Here is a 21,108-nt window from a genome sequence, read left to right on the forward strand (position 1 = left end):
CTCTTCTTGCCGATGAACTACCAAAAGCCAGAAATGGAGCTGTGGCTCAAGTGGTAAAGTGCTAACCTTGAGTGAAAAAGTTAAGAGACCAGTGCCCAGACCCTGTGTTCAAGCCCCAGTACTGGCACAGAAAAATAAAGAAAAGCTTTCAGGAGCTCCTAGCCCACTTTGGTGAAAGGCCATATCAGCTGGACACTGGTGGCTCACACCTGTCCTCCTAGTCCTCAGAATTCTGAGATGTGAGGACCACGGTTCAAAGCCAGCCCAAGCAGGAAAGTCCGGGAGACTCTGATCTCCAAGGAACCTCCATAAAACCGGAAGTGGCTCTGTAGCTCAAGTGGTAAGCTGAAGAGTTTGGGGACAGTGCCCAGGCCCAGAGTTCAAGCCCCATGACCAACCCCTGGCCTGCTTGTACCTCTCTCTGTGGCTCTAGGCCCACTTTCCAGTGGGCCCCTAAGGGTCTCCCAATTCTAGGTGCCCTACAAGTCTTGAGAGCAGCCTGTTTGGAGGCCATTCCCTACAGAGCAAGACACAGTACCAGAGAAGGGTGGAGCCTTGGGACATGGAGATAATCAGAATGGCATCTGTCATGGATGTAATGTGGATCTGAACAGTAAATTGAAGTCTCAAACCACAGTTCTGAGCCAGGAGGGGCATAAGCTGCAAGATGTCACACCAGGTAATGCCCACTCATGCGGGTATCACAAGAGTGTGAATTTGTCAGGCACACCTTGGGCAGGTGTTGAGTTGGGCTCATGAAAGACTTGTAGTCTCAGGAATCCACAGCCGGCTGGCTGATGCTTGTAGCAGTCGCTGTCCCTGGAGTCCCAGGGCTCAGAGGCCTCCTTTCCTCACCAGTGCTCAGGGGCACATGAAAGTCTGCAATCGTGGGCCGACTACAAATGAGCATCCATTTGGTCCTGTGGCCCAGTGCACAGATGGAGGGACAGGTTCCATGGAACTTACTGCTATGGCCCAGACCCCTCAGCCCAAGAAGGATTTAGGGAGAAACCATTTGATATGCCTGTAGAGTTTACTGTGACAATGCCTCAGGACTGCCCCCAGTTCTAGCTCAGCTCATCATTACCACCTTCCTGTGTATGTGTTGTGTGTGTGTGTGTGTGTGTGTGTGTGTGTTGTGTGTGTGTGTGTGTGTGTGAATGTGTGTCTGCGTGTCTGTGTGTCTGTGTGTATCTGTGTGTGCACACATAAGCACCTTGGTACTAGGGTTTGACCTCAGGGCCTGGGCTCTGTCCCTCACTTTTTTCATTCAGGACTAGCACTCTACCACTTAAGCCACAAATTTTCTTCCAGGTTTTGGGTGGTTATTTGCAGAAGAGAGTCTCACAGACTTTTCTATCTAGGCTGCCTCTGAATGGCACTCCTCAGGTCTCAGACTCCTGAAGAGCTAGGAGTATGAGAGCATGAGCTATTAGTATCTGGGCACACTTCCTTTCTTGGCTAAAACATACTACCTCTCTCCCAGCTGAGCACCCATCTACAGCTACCCCTCTTACCCCAGGCTTCAGATGAAACATAACCTCCTCCCCTGAGGAAAAAGAATGGGATTAGGTTTGAGTTATATGTTCTTCACACAGTCAGAGGCTGGTGGAAGCTGATGTGGAGGTCAGAGATCTAGGCCAGGGCAAGTAGACAGCTGTTAGAACAGAAGAGATTGGGAAAAGACATCCATGCAGCTGGATGCCAGTGTCTCATGCCTATAATCCTAGCTACTCAAGGCTGAGACCTATGGATCAATCAAGATTCAAAGCTAGCCTGGGCAAACTCTTATCTCCAAAGAATCATGAAAAAGATGGGAAGTGGAGCTACTGTAGTTCATGTAGTAGAGCACCAACCTTGTGCAAACAAGTTAAAGATACCTAGGATACCACCTAAGCTCTGAGTTTAAGCCCTGGTAAACACACACAGACACACAAACACAGACACACACACACACACACACACACACACACACACACACACACACACACACACACACACACACACACACACACATACTTAGAAGTTGCCAGTGGCTCATACCAGAAATCCTAACTACTCAAGTGGTTGAGCTCTTAGGGCAGCAACTTGAAGCCAGCCAAGGCAGGAAAGTATGTGAGACTCTTCTGTCTACTCAGCTACTAAAAAAGATGAAAGGTGAGCTGTGGTTCAAGTGTTAGAGTGTTAGCTTTGAACAAAGGAAGCGCAGGGACAGTGCCAAGCTCTGAGTTCCAGCTGTAAGATTTTTTTAAAGACACCCTACACCCCATTCAAGCAATAAATCCCGATTTTGGTCATCCTAGATCTCACCTCTGCTCCTACCACTTCCACAGCACAAGTGGCCGGTGTGTGGCTAGCACTGGGTTAAGAACTTACACAAGGGGGACATAGCCAGTTCAAGGATAATGCCCCAGAACATTGAGGCACTGGCCATACCAGTCTCTCATCCCCTAGTTCTCTGGCCCTGGAGCTCAAAGTCTGTGCCTCTGTATTCTGACATTTGGAATTGTCTAGAGGCCCTGCTAGGGTTGGAAGATAGACTTACCTGTGAAAAGATATGTTGACATTTCCTAGACATCGACCAATACTTCCAAGCCACCTTGGCCTCACCTCCCATGTAAACCCTGATCATCCTTTCTGGGTTAGCCTTCAGTCAGCTATCAAGCTCAAGTTGGTCAGAGCCACTGGCAACCACCCTTCCCCCACTCCACTGCCAGACTGATGAGAGTGGGACGTACAGGCAGAGGCTCAGCTGAGGAAAATGACAGGACATCGCATGACTGACCCTGCCCCCCCAGAGGCAGGGGAGAACATATGCCAGCTGGCCCTGCTGACCCAGAATCCTCTGGAGGTGTACAAAGATATGGACATCCGAATTTGGGCTCCAAAGGAAAAGTGGAATTTTCAGGTCTCTGACAATTTAAGACTCATTACAGATCCTGATCGAGGCTAAAGGCAAGTATGCAATGGAAAAAGGGCACTATCCGAGATTAGGAATAGGCAGACAGGCACTCACAAAGTGGACAAGGGAAAATGAGGGAAACACACACACACACACACACACACACACACACACACACACACACACACACACACGCACGCACACACACACACACACCAACGGGTAGCCCAAGGCCTCAGGGAGTTCTTGAGCACATGAATATTCCAACCACCGAGAAGATGGCACTATTGTTATCAGAACAACTGTAGACAAAACTCAGAGCCTCTACACATCTGGAATGGCTCCTAACACAGCAGGTCATTTCCTACTGTACACACAGCTTTTTCCAGAATTTATATTTTATTTCAGTTTTCTCAAGGCTAGCATTTTATTGCTTGTAACACAGCTCCATTTCTAGTTTTTGCTGGTTACTTTCAAATCAGAATCTAATGAACTTTTTTTTCTTGGTCTGCTTTCAAACACAATACTCAGATTTCATCTTTCTGATTAACTCGTATTAATGACATGAGCCACTAGTGTGGCTTCTACTTTTTTCTCTATAACTATCTAATGCACATACTTAGATAGTAATGTAAAACTGAGAGTATAGAAGCAAGATGTACAGTGATGATACTGTCCTGTCAGAAATTCATGTTAGTTATGTAAATTTCTTAAGACCATAAACAAAAAATACCATGATACAGTGTAAGAGAACTCACTATTGAACATATGAGCTTTAAGAGCCTTCTAATAGATCCATTATTTATTGTTACCCAACATTATAAAAACTGTATGAGGCATTGGTAAAATAGCAGTCCTATGCATGACTACATAAATTCTTTGTTTTTTAAAAGACACTTGTTTTCATCTAAAAAAGTAGGCCTGTCTATTTTCTTCATATGATTTTGATGAATGAAGGTGCTTAGTGAGAAGGTCAAAATGTATTAGTAGTCCTAAACTATCAATTATCATTTTTTCTTCTTGGAGAATATAATGATCAAAGCAATAGTTCAGAATCAGCAAGCAATAGTTCAGAATCATGCTTCCAGTGCAAGTGGATCACCAGTGAGAAATCCTCAATACCATTTTCCACAAAGTTTTGTCACAGATAAAATCTTCCTGCCTTCTCTAGCTGCTTTACTAGCTTGGACCTATTTCTTCATTGTGCAGGAAAAGTGTGATTCAACTGATTTCAGTCAAATTTTTCTAGAATTACCAAGGATTAACTAAATTACCAAGGATTTCGATTCTTGTCTGTAATTTGGTCAAAGCTATGTCTCTTTATGTAGGCTAGTAAAATGTATTTACTAATTCCAAGTAAATATATAAATTCTATTTCCATCTTTTTTAAAAAATAAAATTTTGTTTGCTCTATCAATTGATCAGAGGCATTAATTTAGTGGCTAGCTAGGTCATTGCACATCTGTATCTCTCTTCCTTTCTCTATTTCATGGTTCTCATAGATAATATGATTGCTCCATAATTATCCTAATTTATTTTGCTTTTATATTTTTGGTTGCATCATTTCACTTTTTGCTCTGCCATTTCCCAAACCATTTATATAGAGGGCATTATTTCATATTTTCTCATTCCTAGAATAAGCTGCACTTGAAGACATCACTGGTCCTCATTTTCAGTCTGTACCTTTGAATACGGAGGAACATCTTTCCTCTGTTCTCCATCAATTCCCTACTCTCCAGTTAGAATAATTTCGAATAGTAAAATTGGAAAAAGGATATAAATCAGATATGCAGAAAATTCACTAGATTTTTCTGACCAATTCAACCTATGTGAACTATTAGGGAAAAGGGAAATACATGGAAACTTCATTCCCACTGGCACTCAAAGTCTCTGGTTAGGCAATTCTTAGGAAGATGAGGAACAAGATGAAAAAATAAGGAATGGTATCAATTGCAAGACAAAAATTGGAGAAGGATCCAAGTAAATTTCTTCATTGGGCTGCTGAAAATATTCAGCTTACTACAATGCGGAGACTACTTTCCAAAAAGGCCACTCATGTGAATACTAGGGATGATGATGAGTATACCCCTCTTCATCAGGAAGCCTGCAGTGGACACTTAGACATTGTCCGTGAGTTGGTGGCTCAAGTGGCAAATGCAATAACTGTAGATGGCTGTACAACCCTGCACAGTGTATATATGCAGAATAATACCAGAGTGGCTTCTTTCTTACTTCATCATGATACAGATACCAATGCCCAAACTAAAGGCCTCTTGCTGCTGAGAATTGAGATAACAAAGATACAATGGACCTCTGCCGCTGACTGGCTCTGTTGGGACGATGGAGGACACCTAGTGGAGGAACTGGAACAGGTGGGGAGATGGCAAACAGACAACTCACACAGAAGAGGAGTGAATGCTGAGTGTGATTTATTGCAGAGGATAACACGCTTTTATAGCAAAAGTCTCCATGAGAAAGGGCAAAAAGTTACACAATCTTGCTGCAAGGCTTCATTTTTGGGTGTTCACCAGCTGGTCGCCTGATCTTGTTTTTTGGATGACGAGCTATGACAATAGGCACTTGTTTTCGGCTTTACCTCTATTTTTAAGAAATACAATTGGTATTGATGTTTATCACCTATTAACCATTAACCAGAGCACATGGGCAAGGTGCTAGACAGAAAGGCATGAAGTCTAGTACTTTATAGTTACTTTTGTTTAGTTTTGTACTTTATAAGTTTCAAATCTTTTTTAAGCAATTGTACTTCTTTGCCATTCTTTAGAGGGTCCCCAATTTGTGGCCAAAATCATATTTAGTATACTTGGTTAAATCTGGCCATATATCAAATTTAAGCTCATAGTGTCTTTTCTGTAACCCTTTCACATAATCGTTTACTCTTCTCCATAGAGGCCTTAACTGTCTCATAAGATCTTTCTTGTTCCTTCTTTGATAGTAAGTACCAAGGAGAGAGACCTAGATCTAGCAAGTCTCTCAGTAAATGAAAGAGATTAATAGGAAGTTCTTTCTTCGAAATAGTTTTCCCAACGGTTGCCATCCTTATCATACACACCTGTAAAAGGCTATGGATCTGGGGGAAGTCTTTGGGGTCCTCTAGATAATGGAGGATCCCACCATTTTCCTCTGATAAGCCATTGCCACCTTCCATCTACCAACTTTTTAAGAATCTTATTTAGCTTTTGGTCTAAATATCCCTCTACATCTTTCTTATCTACAGGATATCTATATGAGTCTATTGTATATGCTTTAGGATTAAAGGGAAGTCTCCAGTAGCCATACACTCTTTCTGCTCTAGCCATGCCTACAGCTTCCTGTAAATCTCTTACAAACAATTCCTTCTGCTGAAGTGATGTCATGAAACCCCCAATACTTTTATATTTACTTATGACTTGTCTGATAGCTTCCATAAGAGGGGCTTTTACGGTAGCACTTAACTCTGGTGAGTTATGATCTCAGGACACTCATCAGATGTTGGAGTCATCAACACTTTTAAGAAAGAGCCTTGAGTAAGGGAACATTGAGCATAAGTAAGTAGAACAAGCAGCAGGAACAGTAAAAGATTAATAGGCACTCCTATACAGTGAAGAAAAGAAAACAGGAACAGAAACACATCTTTCCCAGGGGCTTGCCAGCCTTTCCAGGCGGTAGGCCTCTTTGAAGCCCCATTCTCTGAGGTAGAATTCAGTGAAGTCCCATTCTCAGAGATAGGCCTCTTTGAAGCCCCATTCTCTGAGGTAGATTTCGGTGAAGTCCCATTCTCAGAGATAGGCCTCTTTGAAGCCCCATTCTCTGAGGTAGACTTCGGTGAAGTCACATTCTCAGAGATAGGCTTCTGTGAAGCCCCATTCTCAGGTCTGAATGCAGGTGTTCCATGCTAAGCAGACTCCACCGGAGTAGGCATGACATTTGACCCTTTTTTATGTATTAGATGTGCCAGAGAAATTTCTTCTCATATAGAGAAGATGGAGCAGAAGACTAGTTTGAAGAGAACTGGAAAGACAACAAGAATACATATAACAATTAGTATTATGACTCCAAATGTAACCAAGTAGTGCCACCAATCTAAAGGATTAAGACTTTTTAACACTCTCTGTAAGTCTGCTGCCAAAGAATTTATCCCCACGCTTTCCAAATGAGCTTGACTAAGGGCTGAGATGTCTTCCTGTAGCTGTCCTATCTCATGAATTAAGCTATTGTCCTTCCAGATTGTTTGTAAATGCACTTTGGTAACTTCCCAATCTAAGCTCTCATTATAAGGTAATGGGGTAACACAAATATATTTAAATACCTGATGACATCTAGTTGTCAGCTGGGTTTTTAGATTATTGACTTCAGTCCCTAACTTTAAGACTACTTTTTCCAAAGCCTCTATTTTTTTTTTAAATTTTGGATCAATAATTTGTTGCTCTGTTAATGTTAGAGAAACATCCTTATTTAACTCATTAACAAAATGTGCCGGGCCTTTTCAACCAGCTTCTAGATCTTTCCCCATATAGGTGGTGTTGCGGTTTTTGTTGAATTAGCCTGTGGTGGTGATAGAGAGAGAGTCTTTATCTTCTGCTCCAGTTTTCTCTCCTGATGTATTTTCATTTTCTTCCTGTCTCTTTTTTGGGCCCAAGAAAGGCCTGATGAGTCTGTTTGGGACCCAAATGGGGGATTCCGCATTCTGTGGGAAAACATAAGCATAGCCTAGCTCCGAATGTTAACAGGATGTCTAGCCCACGCCAGGTTCCAGTAAGTAGATCCTTCCATTTTAGTAAAGGAAAAGTTGTAGTTTTTTCCATGCCCCAATGTCTCATCATTGGGGTTATTCCTTGCTCATCAGCATTGAAATGATTAAGAACCAGTAAAGCATGGTTAAAAGTGTAATGGGGGAAGTATTGCTTCTCTCCTCCCTGTCTAATTCTTGACAATTGACTTTTTAAGGACTGATGAGCTCGTTTTATGTTTGCTTGGCCTTGTGGATTATACGGAATCCCTGTTTTGTGCACGATTTTCCATTGTGCACAAAATTTAGCAAAAGCATTGGAGGTGTATGCTGGTCCATTGTCAATTTTTATTTCCTTAGGAATTCCTAGGTCTACAAAGGCTTTAACCAAATGTTGAAGAACATCTTTCACAGCCTCTCCAGAAAGGGCTATAGCAACCATAGCATGAGAATAAGTATTTATAGTAACATGGACAAAGGAGAGTTTCCCAAATTTTGTTACATGGGTAGCATCCATTTGCCACAGAACTCTAGGCTTTAAGCCTCTAGGATTAACTCCCATTTTTTGTGGATGAAAAACTTCCGGGCATGCCTCATATTCCCTTACAATTTGTCTTGCCTGTTCTCAGGACACTTGAAACATCTTTCTTAAGGCATTAGCATTCTGATGGTGTAGTCTATGACTTTCCTGAGCTTCTTCTAAAGCTGACATTACATGACTTTCCTTAGTTAATAAGTCTGCTAACTTGTTCCCTTGAGACAAAGGTACAGGGAGATTACTATGCCCCCTTATGTGTCCCACAAATGCCTTTGTCCTTCTTTGTTGTAATAGCTGTTGTAATTTTATTAATTACTCTGTTACTTTAGAATGACCAGTAACTAGGGCTGTTTCAATGGCAGGAAACAAGGAAACCACATAGCGGGAATCTGTGTAAAGGTTAAACTCCTCTGAATAATTTTGAAAGGCTAGCAGAACTGCAATAATCTGTTGGGCAGATACAGTTGGGTCAGAAGATATTAATGGTGGTTTTGTACTGCAATAAACCACAGACTTTCCGCTAGAAGATCCATCTGTAAAAATAGTTAATGCCCTGCCCAAAGGTTCTGTAACCAAAACCTTTGGAAATATCACAGGGGTTTCAGTATAAAAATGTAACAAAGGATGTTGGGGCATATGAAAGCTTATTTTACTTGTGTAAGTTAATACAGCAATTTTCCAATCATCATCAAATCGTATCAAATGATCTAACTGTTTCTTATTATAAGGGATAATAATGTTAGGTATTTCTTGGCCAAATAAATCTCTAACTCTTAATCTATCCTTTAAAATCAAAATTGCACATAAAAAGGGATATGAAGCAACTATTTTTCCCGGGTTATGGGAATAATGGATCCATTCTAGTATCCCATCCTGCCAAAAACATCCTGTGGTAGTATAGCTTATAGCCAGAATTATAAAGGACCATGATTGTGCAATATTAATTTGCTGTATTTTAGCTGTATTCAATGCTTTTTCTACCAATTTTATACAGGATAAGGCAGCAGGAGTTATTTTCCTGGTAGATTTAGGATTAGGGTCTCCGTCCAACATTTTCATCAAAGGATCTAATTGTCCTGAAGTTATTTTTTAAACTAGGCCGAATCCAGTTAATATTCCCTAATAATTTTTGGAAATCATTTAATGTTTTTTAGTTTATCTATTCTAATTTGTGTCTTTTGAGACATAATATAATCATGTCCAATCACTTTTCCCAGATAATTTAAAGGTCATTCATGTTGAACTTTATCAGGAGCTATTATCAAACCGAATTTTGTTAATTGTTCTACCATATCCTGTAATATTTTTTCTGTCTTTTCTCTAGTTTCATCGGCCATAAGTATATCATCCATATAATGAATAATATATGCCCCTGGATATTTTTTTCTAATTTGATCTATAGCCCTTTTCACATATTGTTGACATAAGGTAGGGCTGTTTTTCATGCCCTGAGGTAGCACTTTCCATTGGTACCTATTATAATGTTGTTTAAAATTAGCCTAAGGGACACTGAAAGCAAATCTCTTGGAATCTTCTGGTTGTAATTTTATTGTATAAAAGCAATCCTGTAAGTATATTATTATTATGTATCTACCATGTGGGACTGCAACAGGAGAGGGTAGACATGGTTGAAGGGCTCCCATGTCATGCATGGCCTCATTAATTGCCCTTAGATCTTGTAATAATCTCCATTTTCCTGACTTCTTTTTTAATTACAAAAACTGGAGTATTCCATGAACTAGTAGTCTTTTCTATTCTTCCCTTGACTCAATTGTTCTTGAACTAAGTCCTGTATGGCTTGAATCTTTTCTTGAGTTAGGGGCCACTGATTAATCCATACAGGATCATCACTTTTCCATATTATTTTGTCAGCATAAAGCTGTTCATCAGTGGCCCCTATGAAAAATTTTGCTCCTTTGATGAGGAGTCTATTTGTCCTATTTTATTTTCATGTCTTGCATGATGTCTCTGCCCCATAAAGAAAAGAGCAAGCTGGGGATAACATAAGGTTTGAAGTGGCCTTGCTGCCCTTCACATACCCATTTGAGTCTCTGAGCTGACTAAGCTACATTAGAAGCCCTCCCTAATCCAATTAAGGAAGAAGTCTCTTGCACTGGCCAGGCCATAGGACAATCTTTTCCAGCTATACAGGATCTGTCAGCTCCTGTGTCTAAGTGTCCTGTCATTTGTTTTCCATTGATTTAACGGCCTTGTAAGGCCTTTTATCTGTAATTTCCTGAACCCAGGCTACAGTATCTGTGGTGCCAAACCCTCCTTTTCTGTTTTGAGTCAGTGTGGGATTAGGCAAGTTTAGATATGAGAGTAAAAGTATTTGGGCAATCCTCTGACCTTTATTAACTTGAATAGTCTCTTTAGAGACCTTTTCATGACCTTTATAGTGGTAGGACTGTCTGAGTCTATTACACCTGGTAATACCTCAAAATTCTTTTTATAGTTTGAGCCACCAGCGTCTGGCAACACCAATTCTTACTGTAAAAATTCATGAATTCCGTGGAATTCTTCCAATTGAATTGCCTGCATTGGATGTCAAAATGTATTCAAGAGTTTTTGTATACATGTATAATGATTTCTGCAGAGTTTGTGAAATTTTATTCAGAAATAATTTTAACTTATCTGTTTAAATGAATAGTACAGATACTAAAGTATTTCTGGTGATTGTCTGAAAAAGAATATTTTAAAGTATTCTATGTTTGTATAATGTGTCCTTTCAGATTGTATTCCATATAGAAAGTTTTAGATTCCTTTTTTTCCTAGGTCCTAATATTATTTTTCTTTGGGATAAAATGACAATGTTGTTTAATTTCAAAAGTTTTGTAAAGTTTATGTTATGTAAACGCCTTTCTGAGGTGAAGATTTAATACATTGATGTGAAACTAAATTTAATTATATGAATTACGTGTGTTGTTACACTTGTTATTTTGTAATCAACTTTTTAATAACTGTTTTTCATTTATTGCATCTGAAAAATGAAAAATACAGAATATTTCACAAATTTTCATATCATCCTTGTGCAATTGTCATGTTAATCTCTGTATTGTAATTTGGGAATACATGCTGCTGAAGCATGTAGTATCTTCTAAATTTAAGTAGTTAATGATGCAATCTTTATACAGACTTATATCCACGGTTGCCTACTTGTAATAAGGAAACTATATTGTTCCTGACAATGCTACTGATCTTATTTTCCTAAAATTCTGTGAATAGTGGAAAAAAATATATTGTTCATCTTAATGCTCACATTTGCAAATTTTTTGTCAATGACAATTTTAAGTCTTTTTAATTTGGAATTTGATCATACTTTCAATAATTTATTGCTAGGTCCAAAGGTGATGGCTTTTTCATGTACTAATTGATCCAACTGAATTAGCTTTGTGGAGCTAATGGATTCAAAGTAAGCCTTGCTTAAGAGCTACTTCTAACCTTCTGCAGTTGACATTTTCCCAAGTGAGGTCTTACTGGCACAAATGGCTACCTGACCCTTTATTCTTCTTTCATGTAGGAAGAGACCAATCAGAATATCTTACCCTGACAGCATAGATTGTTTTACTTGAACAACACTAATCTTAGTTACCAGGGATCATAGAGAGATGAACAGTTCAGTCATAACTGTTCAGACTAGAAGGAATTTTATCAAAATATAATTGTTTATTATATCTAACATTTCAAAAGTAACTAAAGCCAAGAAGGTGAAAAAATTGATCATATTCATGATTACTTAGTATCCTGGCCTGTCTACCATCCTACCAGGCAGGAAGTTACACTACTGAATTTCTATCACCAAATATTTTCATAGTTGCAGGAGAAGTCCAGATGTTTCTTCTCATTATTAGGCCTTAAATTGGTAATGTTTTAATCACAGTGTTTTCTCTTCCCTACAGGCTGTAAATCTACAAATAGTAAAGCTTTAGGTCCAACTCTATCAAACACTGAGGTAGAGATAATGTAATAATACTTTAAAACAGAGTTGCCTTTGATACTGTAACCACAACAGAACAATGCAAAACATGTGTCTTTTTTCTTATATTATATATAGTTATATATTTTATACTTATATGTGCTGATTTTATATTTCACACAATGAAACTTACTAGAATTAGTTGATAATTTCACAAATAAATTAAAATTTATTTATTCCAATAAATAGAATTGGAATATAAATAATTAGGTTTAAAATATATATTAGAATATAAAAAATATCAACGCAGTGTCTTTGGTATAAACTTGTGATACATTCTAACTGTTCTTGGTCTTCTGAATTCACATGGTAAAAAAACAATTTTGTTTTCCCCTAATCTATAAGGGATTTTACTCTGCTTCTCTGTTTATTGTTTTAATTCACTGATCCAAAACTCTTTTTCTCCATATTTCTGAAGCATTCCTACTGATTATGCCCAAATTTTTCTGATAAGATGTCTAACAAATATTATTCTTCTGCACGACCCAATGATTCCTAGGATCCCAGGTACCAGTTACCTGCATCATCAGATAACAACGGCAAGACTTCTCACATAGGCCCATGCAACATGCAACAAAGTAATTGAAGACCCATTTCAATTTCTCATTTCCTATATTTCAGGGCCCCAATTCCTTGAGATGCAGGATTTAGCATTAAGCAATTGTGAAATGCAAGGCAACTTAAAATGAAAGATGAGATCACAAAATTTGAGAGTATGTACTATGATTCAAACATTCAACTTACAGATGGCCAGCCCATATCAGTGAACAAGTTCACAAGGTGTCATAAGATTATTTTTAATACCCCTCCCCTATGATTAATGAAAGATTTTAGTCCAGCATAAGTGGGCCAAAAAATAGTTCCTGGAAGGATAGATCCATAATTTGTCTACCAAGGCCCAGAAAAATTTACTTAGAGTTCAAATATAATTCAGGAAAACATTGAGAAGATCCTTAGTGCTGCAAAACACTGGGACTTCAGTACAACATGGTTCAGTGGTATAAAATGTCACTCTCAAACCAATGATAATCTACATTTAATCTCCTGAAAGTTATTCCTTTACAAATTAACTTTTTAAAATCACATTCGCCAAAATAACATTTGAGAAGTAGATGATACTTAGTGACATTACAAGTTTTTCAAGTGTAGGGAGCAAGTTACAATAGAGTTGAATTATTTACCCAGCACAAATGCCAAACACGTTCAACCATTCATTAAAGTCTAGAAATAGTACCAACCATAATTTGTGTTTTTCAGTAGGAGCCTTCCAGAAATGTGTTAAATAGATCAGCCTGCCAAATTTCAAACCAAAACGTTTGCTAATAAAGTAAATGTCATCATTTAATAAGGTACATTTTAAAACGTCACAAATAGTTGTCCTATCATATGCAATATTATGTTTTCCCTGTCTGTGTAACATAGGGAGAAATATGACTTTAAGTCTTGAATATGGGTACTCATCAGAGATATGACAAACATAAAATCTGTCTTCTATTTCTATCACATTCCTATATAGGAATAAATTTTAGTTTTCTTCTTTTTCCAAAACTTATAGGTAGTAAAAAATAATATACCATGTAAAATAAAACAATCACACCACTGTAGAAAGCTATTTATAAAAATTTGTAGCTAGGAGTACATTCTATGCATTTTTTAACTTTCTTTTTGACTGAGATTAATCTTCCAAATGGATGAGAATAAAATCATGTTTAGATGCTTCACGTCTCCAGTCTTGCAAATTGTTACTGCAGATGAATGAATTATGGAAATATAAGCTGACATCAGTTCAAGCATATGCAGAATGTAAACTCCATGAAATGTATATAAACCTTTCAATATATTAATAGACAGTTTAACAGGATGACTATCAGGAAGTTGAAAACAGAAAGAAATTATAGTAAAGACATAGAATGAATGAAAAATGAACAAGGGGCAAGTACAGCTAGAATACTCAATGTACACATATGATAAAGGAAGTGGTAAATCTGAAATAAATATTGGAGAAGCATTTGGTTGAGAATGATGGAAGGAGTGACTCTGATCCAAGAGAAATGGACAATTAGATGGATATATTTAATTGTAACATACTTGCACAACCTTTTGAAATTCAGTTTAAAAACACAACAAAAAACAAAAACACACAACAATCACAACCAACCAGAAATCTCTAGAGAGTATGAATATTTCCTCCCAAAATTTTAAGCAGTTAATGAAGGGTAGTCTTGGGAAAAGCAAAGAACGCTGTCCAAAGAGAGAAGTTTGGGATAGGAGAGAATTTTGAACAGATTTAAATAGATTGTCTAAGGTTATAAATCACCTACATCTGCTGCAAATAGTATCTTTCTTCTAGGAGTTCTCTGTCTGAACTGGATAATCCAGTCGTGAGACACACTTGATAGCTTGTGAAGATAGAATAGAAGAAACAAGATCAAGAACGCATTACTCCACTGGAGAGAAAACAATCCTCCATATTTTCTCTAATCTTTCTTCACTACTCTTTCTTCATACTTTTAAGTCAATTGATTTTGAATTATATTTTTCCTTCTTTCTTCTGGCAAAGTAATTGGTCAAAGTAATTCATTAAATATTATTTGCCATTTTCTTCTTTCATGCTGATTAATTGGCCAGGCGAGTCTATTAAACTTCCCTCTTGCATTTGGTTGCCATGAAACAACATCTATGTCAATGAGAAGAAATCTAATGTAAAACTTTGTCTCCAGAAAACAGTCCAAGAAGCTGTAATCACCAACATTTGGCTGTATTTTTTCATTTTTCTTTTACCTTGAAAGTCTTCTTGTGTCTAAAATGCCCACAAACATAAGTACTCCATCACTTTTTGGTCCAATCAATTCTAACCTAAAAGATATATTTTGCTAAGAAGATGGTTAGAGGAAACTGAAAAATACTGCACTTTTATCTTCTATCGTAAGACTCTCCTTAGATACCATATCAGGAACAATGAAGTTATTCTATGCAAAATTATTTCAATAGATTATTTTTCTCTTGGTCTTGCATTTGTTCACCAAGATGTATGGAGGAGAGTAGAGTTAAATCACCTATACCTAGAAAGACAGTGTCTGTTACAAAAGGTAAATGCTTCTATGTCCTCCTCTTAGCTCTTGCCTGATTTACAATTAATCACAGCATCTTAGCTTCAAGTCTAGTGAAGCTGAAGGATTATATGGGCTCCACCACTGTTACATCTTCATGATTTGTCTTTGAAAACTCTTTAAGTTGCCTCATTTGGATGTGGAATGTATTTTCATGTCTCCATTCAATCTGTTTGGCATTGTAGTGAGCCAAATAGGCTCTGTAAAATCACTTTAGTTAGTAAAAATATTAACACAAGTTAGGGCTGGGAAGTTGGCTCTTTGGTAGAGTGCTTGCCTTGAATGCCTGAGACCCTGGGTTTTATTCCTCAGCACCACATAAGCAAAAGGAAAAAAAGCCGAAAGTGGTGCTGTGGCTCAAGTGGTAGAGCGCTAGCCTTGACCTGAAGACCTGAGGGACCCAGGCCCAGAGTTCAGGCCCCACGACCGGACCCTCCAAAAACTATTAATACAATTTGTATAAAAAGTTTGGATTCCCTTCACTGCTAAAGCCAATATGCTTAGCTAGGGCTTCTAAGAACTATGTTTTCTTACCTTTTCCATTTGCTCAATTCTATTCTGAACCCAAAACATTTTGGCTTATGTAATAAGAGAAGTCTTCACTATCTCATGTTATTAAAGATATTATTTTTTGTGAGCCACTTAGAAATGTGAAATCATTGGTTTGAATTATATAATCAGATTTTTTTCTGTTTCACTGCTTCAAATGCAAAGACATTGTAGAAATTGTTACAAACAGAAATGTGTAAACCCAACACCTTCTTGTATTTTGGAGGGCACTTTCTCCCTGAATATTTTGACTCAAATTATCTTTTTTAGAGAATTACTGTTTTGTAATTAAAGGTAAATTCACAAATTTTGATGTCTTATTTTTTAAGAACTTGAATTTAAATTCCAATACAACCTTGTTTCACACAGTAAGAATATATTTCCTGGGTAAGGATAATTCCAAGGGAACCAACCGGATTTACAGCAACGTTTCTGAGGTTTGTTTAGTGTGAAAAAGAGCCATCTTCACCCACATTGCTTCTTCTCTACTAAGTGTCCATGGATTTCTTTGCATGAAAGCCTATTGTCCCAGGAAATTTTAAATTTTCTTAATAGGCTAAGTTGTTAAAAATTTTGAACAATTCAAATTTATCTGTCACAACTTTAAAACTCTTGAAATCCCTTTATCAGAACCGCGAATTCACCAATCCTAATTCCACCTTTACCATCCAAAAGTTCACATGCTCTTTTCATGATATAGTGTCCATGCAACTATTATTTTCCAGTAGCTTTGTACTGCGTATATATAGCCATATAAGCTGATGCTAAGCAAAATGAATTCCAAGATAGGGAACCAGATTTTTTCATTTGTGGTTGTCGTTTTTGATGAACTATGTGATTTGTTTTCTTTGAGTTTTTCCCCTATAGTTCATTCCTGCTGTATTTGATTTTGTATTGTGTATGCATTCACCTTAAATAGGTAAGGGAAGAGGAAAAACAAAATGTTGAGACAAAAGACAAAGGGAAAACCAATGCAATAGCAGCACTCACAAGACAATATGTTGGAAATGTACCTTATAACTTGTGAGGGGTGAAGGGGTGAAGGAAAACTGTGAGAAAAATGAAGGAGGGGTAACAAGTTTGAAATGTTTTTTATTCACTACCTTACAATTACTGTAACCTCACTGTATATCAATTTGATAATAATATTGAAAAAATAAGCTGCGTAAAATGTAATTTTACTGTATTGGCACAGTAAATATTATTCTTTATGTATCAATATTTTAAAAATCAATTCTATTTGACATCTAATTAAAATTGATTACCTCTTTTTTATCAGAGGGTCATCAACGTGATTGTTATGCAACTAGAAAATATTTTCATAATATACTTGCCGAATTTTTCAAAAAAGAATGAATTTATTAGTTTCTCATTCTAAAACATCAAAACACTTTAATGCTATGTAAACCCATAACTTTTAAAATTAAATAATTTGTTAAGAAGACAGAGTATATATTTTCTTCAAAATTCATATGACAAATAACTACTCATAATTACTCATTTTTAAATTCTCAACATTCCATATGTTAGAGATTCAAAATAGTACTTTTTTGCATGTTATAAAATTCTGCAATAGATGCAGTTTCCAATGGAGTGTACAGATTGAGAAGTCAATAGAAAAATAGCCACATTCTGGTAGAGAATAAAACTATAAAGCATCTGTAATAATTCGTCAAGAGTAAGCATTATTTTTTATCAGAGTAAGCTGTTATTTCTATGACTATCGATCCCAAGATTTATGCCATGAAGTCGTTCTAGCCCAACAGTTTCCAACTTGTAAGGGGCACCCTAAAATTCCTTAATTCATATCATGAATAGCTTATCTCTATTGTGAAAAATACTACACCTCTGCTAATGTGATGCCCTCCGTGTTCTGGAAAGAACATCACAATAACCTGAGATGCATAATTTTTTCTCCACTGGTATTCTTGAGATCAGATCACTTGCAATTATTATTTATATTTATACTTTTTAAATTATCATAGATATTCAGGAAGCTAAGATTGGAAAATTATGGTTCAAAGCCCACCCTGGCAGGAAGGTTTCATAGAATCTTATCTCCAATATACTTCTCCACAAAAGCCAGACACAAGTGGCACTGAGGTTGAAGTGGTAGGGCATGAGCCTTGAGCATAAACAGACTCAGAGACACTGCCCAGGCCAAGAGTTCAAGCTCTAGGCAAACCAATAAAACAAAAACAAAGTTGAGTACAAACCCCAAACCTAGCATTTTTCTCAATGTATACAGAGGCATGTAAATAAGGAAATGGCTTCCTGTGTTACTTAGAGGTTGAAAAAAGAAGATGTCACACAACAACTCTCTTCATACCATTTTAAACCAAACCCTCAAAAATTGCTGTTTTTCTTTCTTTTTTTGCAGGTAAGGGGTAGGTTTATTCAGTAGGCCTGCTGGGACCAGGCAAGGTTGGCACTCCACGTGGCTGGGAATGAGAGAGAGCTGGTAAAGAGAGGAAAGAGCTAGAGCAGAGAGAGCTAGAAAAGAACAGAGAGAGAGAGGTAAAAACAGAGAGAGAGAGCTAGAATAGAACAGAGAAAGAAAGAGCTAGAAATGAACAGAGAGAGCAGAGAGCTAGAAACGAACAGAGAGAGCGCCTGGGCCTGTGCTAGGCCTTATCTAGGATATGGGTGGGGAAAGGTGTGGCCACATCAAATTCAGATGTGACTTCTTCCAGGTGTCACAGTTGCCTATGTAACGCAGGTACAGGGTGGAGACTTTGCTGTGAGGAGGGTGGATTCTGCTAGCCATCCAGGTGCGGACCTTACATTCCAGCCTTTTAATAATCTTGAAATAGGGCTAGGATTCTCTCTGGCTACTTCCTGCTGATAAGGGGCGTGGACAATAGGGGTAAAAGGCTGGAATTTGGTCCCCTCCCAGAAGGCAGTGAGCAGTAGCTGTCCTTGTCCTTTGGTTGATTGAGTCCTTGGGTGAAGACTGGAGAAGTCTTATGAGCATTGAGCGGCTGGAAAAATAAATACTAAACAGCAAATAAATGGCAAGAGGAAGGACTTGGGGCTGAAAATGTTGGTAGAAATGTCCCTAGCTACTTCTGATATCTGGCGACTAAGTAGAGAAGTCAGGTGACAAAGGCAAGAATATAAATTCCTGTTCAGTTAATAGGTAGACAGGTATAACCATTGGCTGGGTAAGCTTCTTACTTCCACTGACCTCCTGGCTCTGGTTAATTTTAAAAGGGCAGGCACAAAGTAGCTGATGTGATATTATCTCCTCTTAGTCCTCTCCATGTTTCCTTGTTCCCCAGACTGGCTGAGTCTAGGTGCTCGTTGCTGGGATGGCTTCTCCCAGTTGGTATTCAAGACTTGAACTCCATGCCTGGGCACAGTCCCTGAGCACTTCTTCTCAAGGCTAGCACTGAACCATTTGAGTTATAGTATCACTTGCAGAGTTTAGCTGGGAGATGGAGTCTTAGGGATTTTTCAGCCCGAGCTGGCTTTGAACTGAAATCTTTGCCACAAAAGCCCTTTATTATTTCCAATTAAAGCAACAAGGAGATCAAGTACAATAAGTAGAGCTTACCTGCTCCTATCAAGAACTGACCAACAAATATTCTGCAATGACAAAACTCATTAGATGTGATGAGAATTTTAGCATAGATATGCCCAGTATTTTAGAACCATGTAGTCAGTAGTAGAATACACAACACAAAACAAAAAAGGCAAAACTCAAAACCTAAAATTTTGACAACATTTAGACATCTTTGCTAACAAAGCACATCAGATGGTTGGGGCTCAGTTACCAGGGCCAAAGTAGAGAAGTGGTGTGGACATGGATGTGAAGGCCAGCAATGGTATCAATGCGCTGTTTCCACCATAAACAGACTGGTTCGCAAAAGGCCGTCAGAACTGTGGGTATTCCTCAGAGCTAAAAGGGAAAAAACAAACAAAAAAAAGAAAAAAGAGGGAAAAAAACAGAGAGAAATCACAGCTATCCTGATTTTAAGTTCTTTATCCGAGTCACGGCACCATTTATGTTAGGTTTTTTAAAAAGAGGTAGCCGAGTAAGAACAGCACCAGCACGCATGTGGTATTCAGGTAAGGGGTAGGTTTATTCAGTAGGCCTGCTGGGACCAGGCAAGGTTGGCACTCCACTTGGCTGGGAATGAGAGAGAGCTGGAAAAGAGAGGAAAGAGCTAGAGCAGAGAGAGCTAGAAAAGAACAGAGAGAGAGAGGTAAGAACAGAGAGAGAGAGCTAGAATAGAACAGAGAGAGAGAGAGAGCTAGAAATGAACAGAGAGAGCAGAGAGCTAGAAATGAACAGAGAGGAAATTGCTGTTTTTCTAAATTTATAAATTAATATCATCCATTTGTTAGCAACTCTGTCTAGATTATTCACATTAACATGGTATACATCAACTGTGGGAATTATCTATTAACTATGTTCTAATTATAACTCTCTTGAAAGAATATTCTAGGAAAATAGAATGCAAGAATCATTTGTGAATTTGTCCATTAATCCCTCTACTTAAAAAGAATTTTGTAGTATCCTATAGAATATAAAATTACAAACAAAACAAAAATACATACTTTAAATCTAAATTCTAATTTAACAAAGTCTACAAAGTACTACATTAGATGAACTTTGCTATTTCTCCAGACTTAAGCTTTTGTAATCCTTCAACATTTCTTTGGCAGCCAACAGAATAGTGCTTACTTAGTTTTGCAAATTTTTGGATGGAAATAATGAGCCATTCTGCATCTAGAGCATTTAAAACACAAATGAGGATATATATAAGTTGCATTTCAATAGGAAACTTGACTTCTCAAAACATAATGAGAAAATTAGCCCAAAATTCCAACGGTGTATTCCTTTTTTGTTGTTTGGTTTGTTTTATTGAGACAATGATGTTCTACCTGGTCCAGGGAAGGTATCGCAATATAATTGCATTCTCTAATCTCCTCACGAAGTGCTAGAATTCCAGGCTTGTGTCACATTGTCCTGCCATAGTTTATTTACTCTAGAAACAGACTCGCAATTCTGAACTTCTCCTATGATCTTATCCACTAGACTGACTGCTCAGATTGTTTATGTACTATTTTCAAAGATGTTCTAACAATTCACACAAGATATGAACATTTTTATATGCACCTACAGGGTTCCCTGATTAATTCCTCCATGGATCCTATCCCATTAATAATGTTGCTTGACTCTCTTACTATCACTGATTCCTAGCTATGTAATATTCTCAACTTTTTTGGGGAAAGTTCACTGGAGGGCTTTCTAATATTAAAAATTTTCACTTGATTCTAGTCTTACTCAGGACATATTTT

General features: G+C 37.8%; 1 pseudogene; it reads right to left on the reverse strand.

Annotated features, from left to right (window-relative positions):
• Positions 1 to 11,156: 11,156 nt before the first annotated feature.
• Positions 11,157 to 11,253, reverse strand: LOC138820154 (U6 spliceosomal RNA; annotated as a pseudogene).
• Between the last annotated feature and the right edge of the window lie 9,855 nt (positions 11,254 to 21,108).

This window comes from Dipodomys merriami, unplaced genomic scaffold (assembly GCF_024711535.1).
Source record: "Dipodomys merriami isolate MVZ:Mamm:240054 unplaced genomic scaffold, mDipMer1.0.p SCAF_840, whole genome shotgun sequence".
Taxonomy (NCBI): Eukaryota; Metazoa; Chordata; class Mammalia; order Rodentia; family Heteromyidae; genus Dipodomys; species Dipodomys merriami.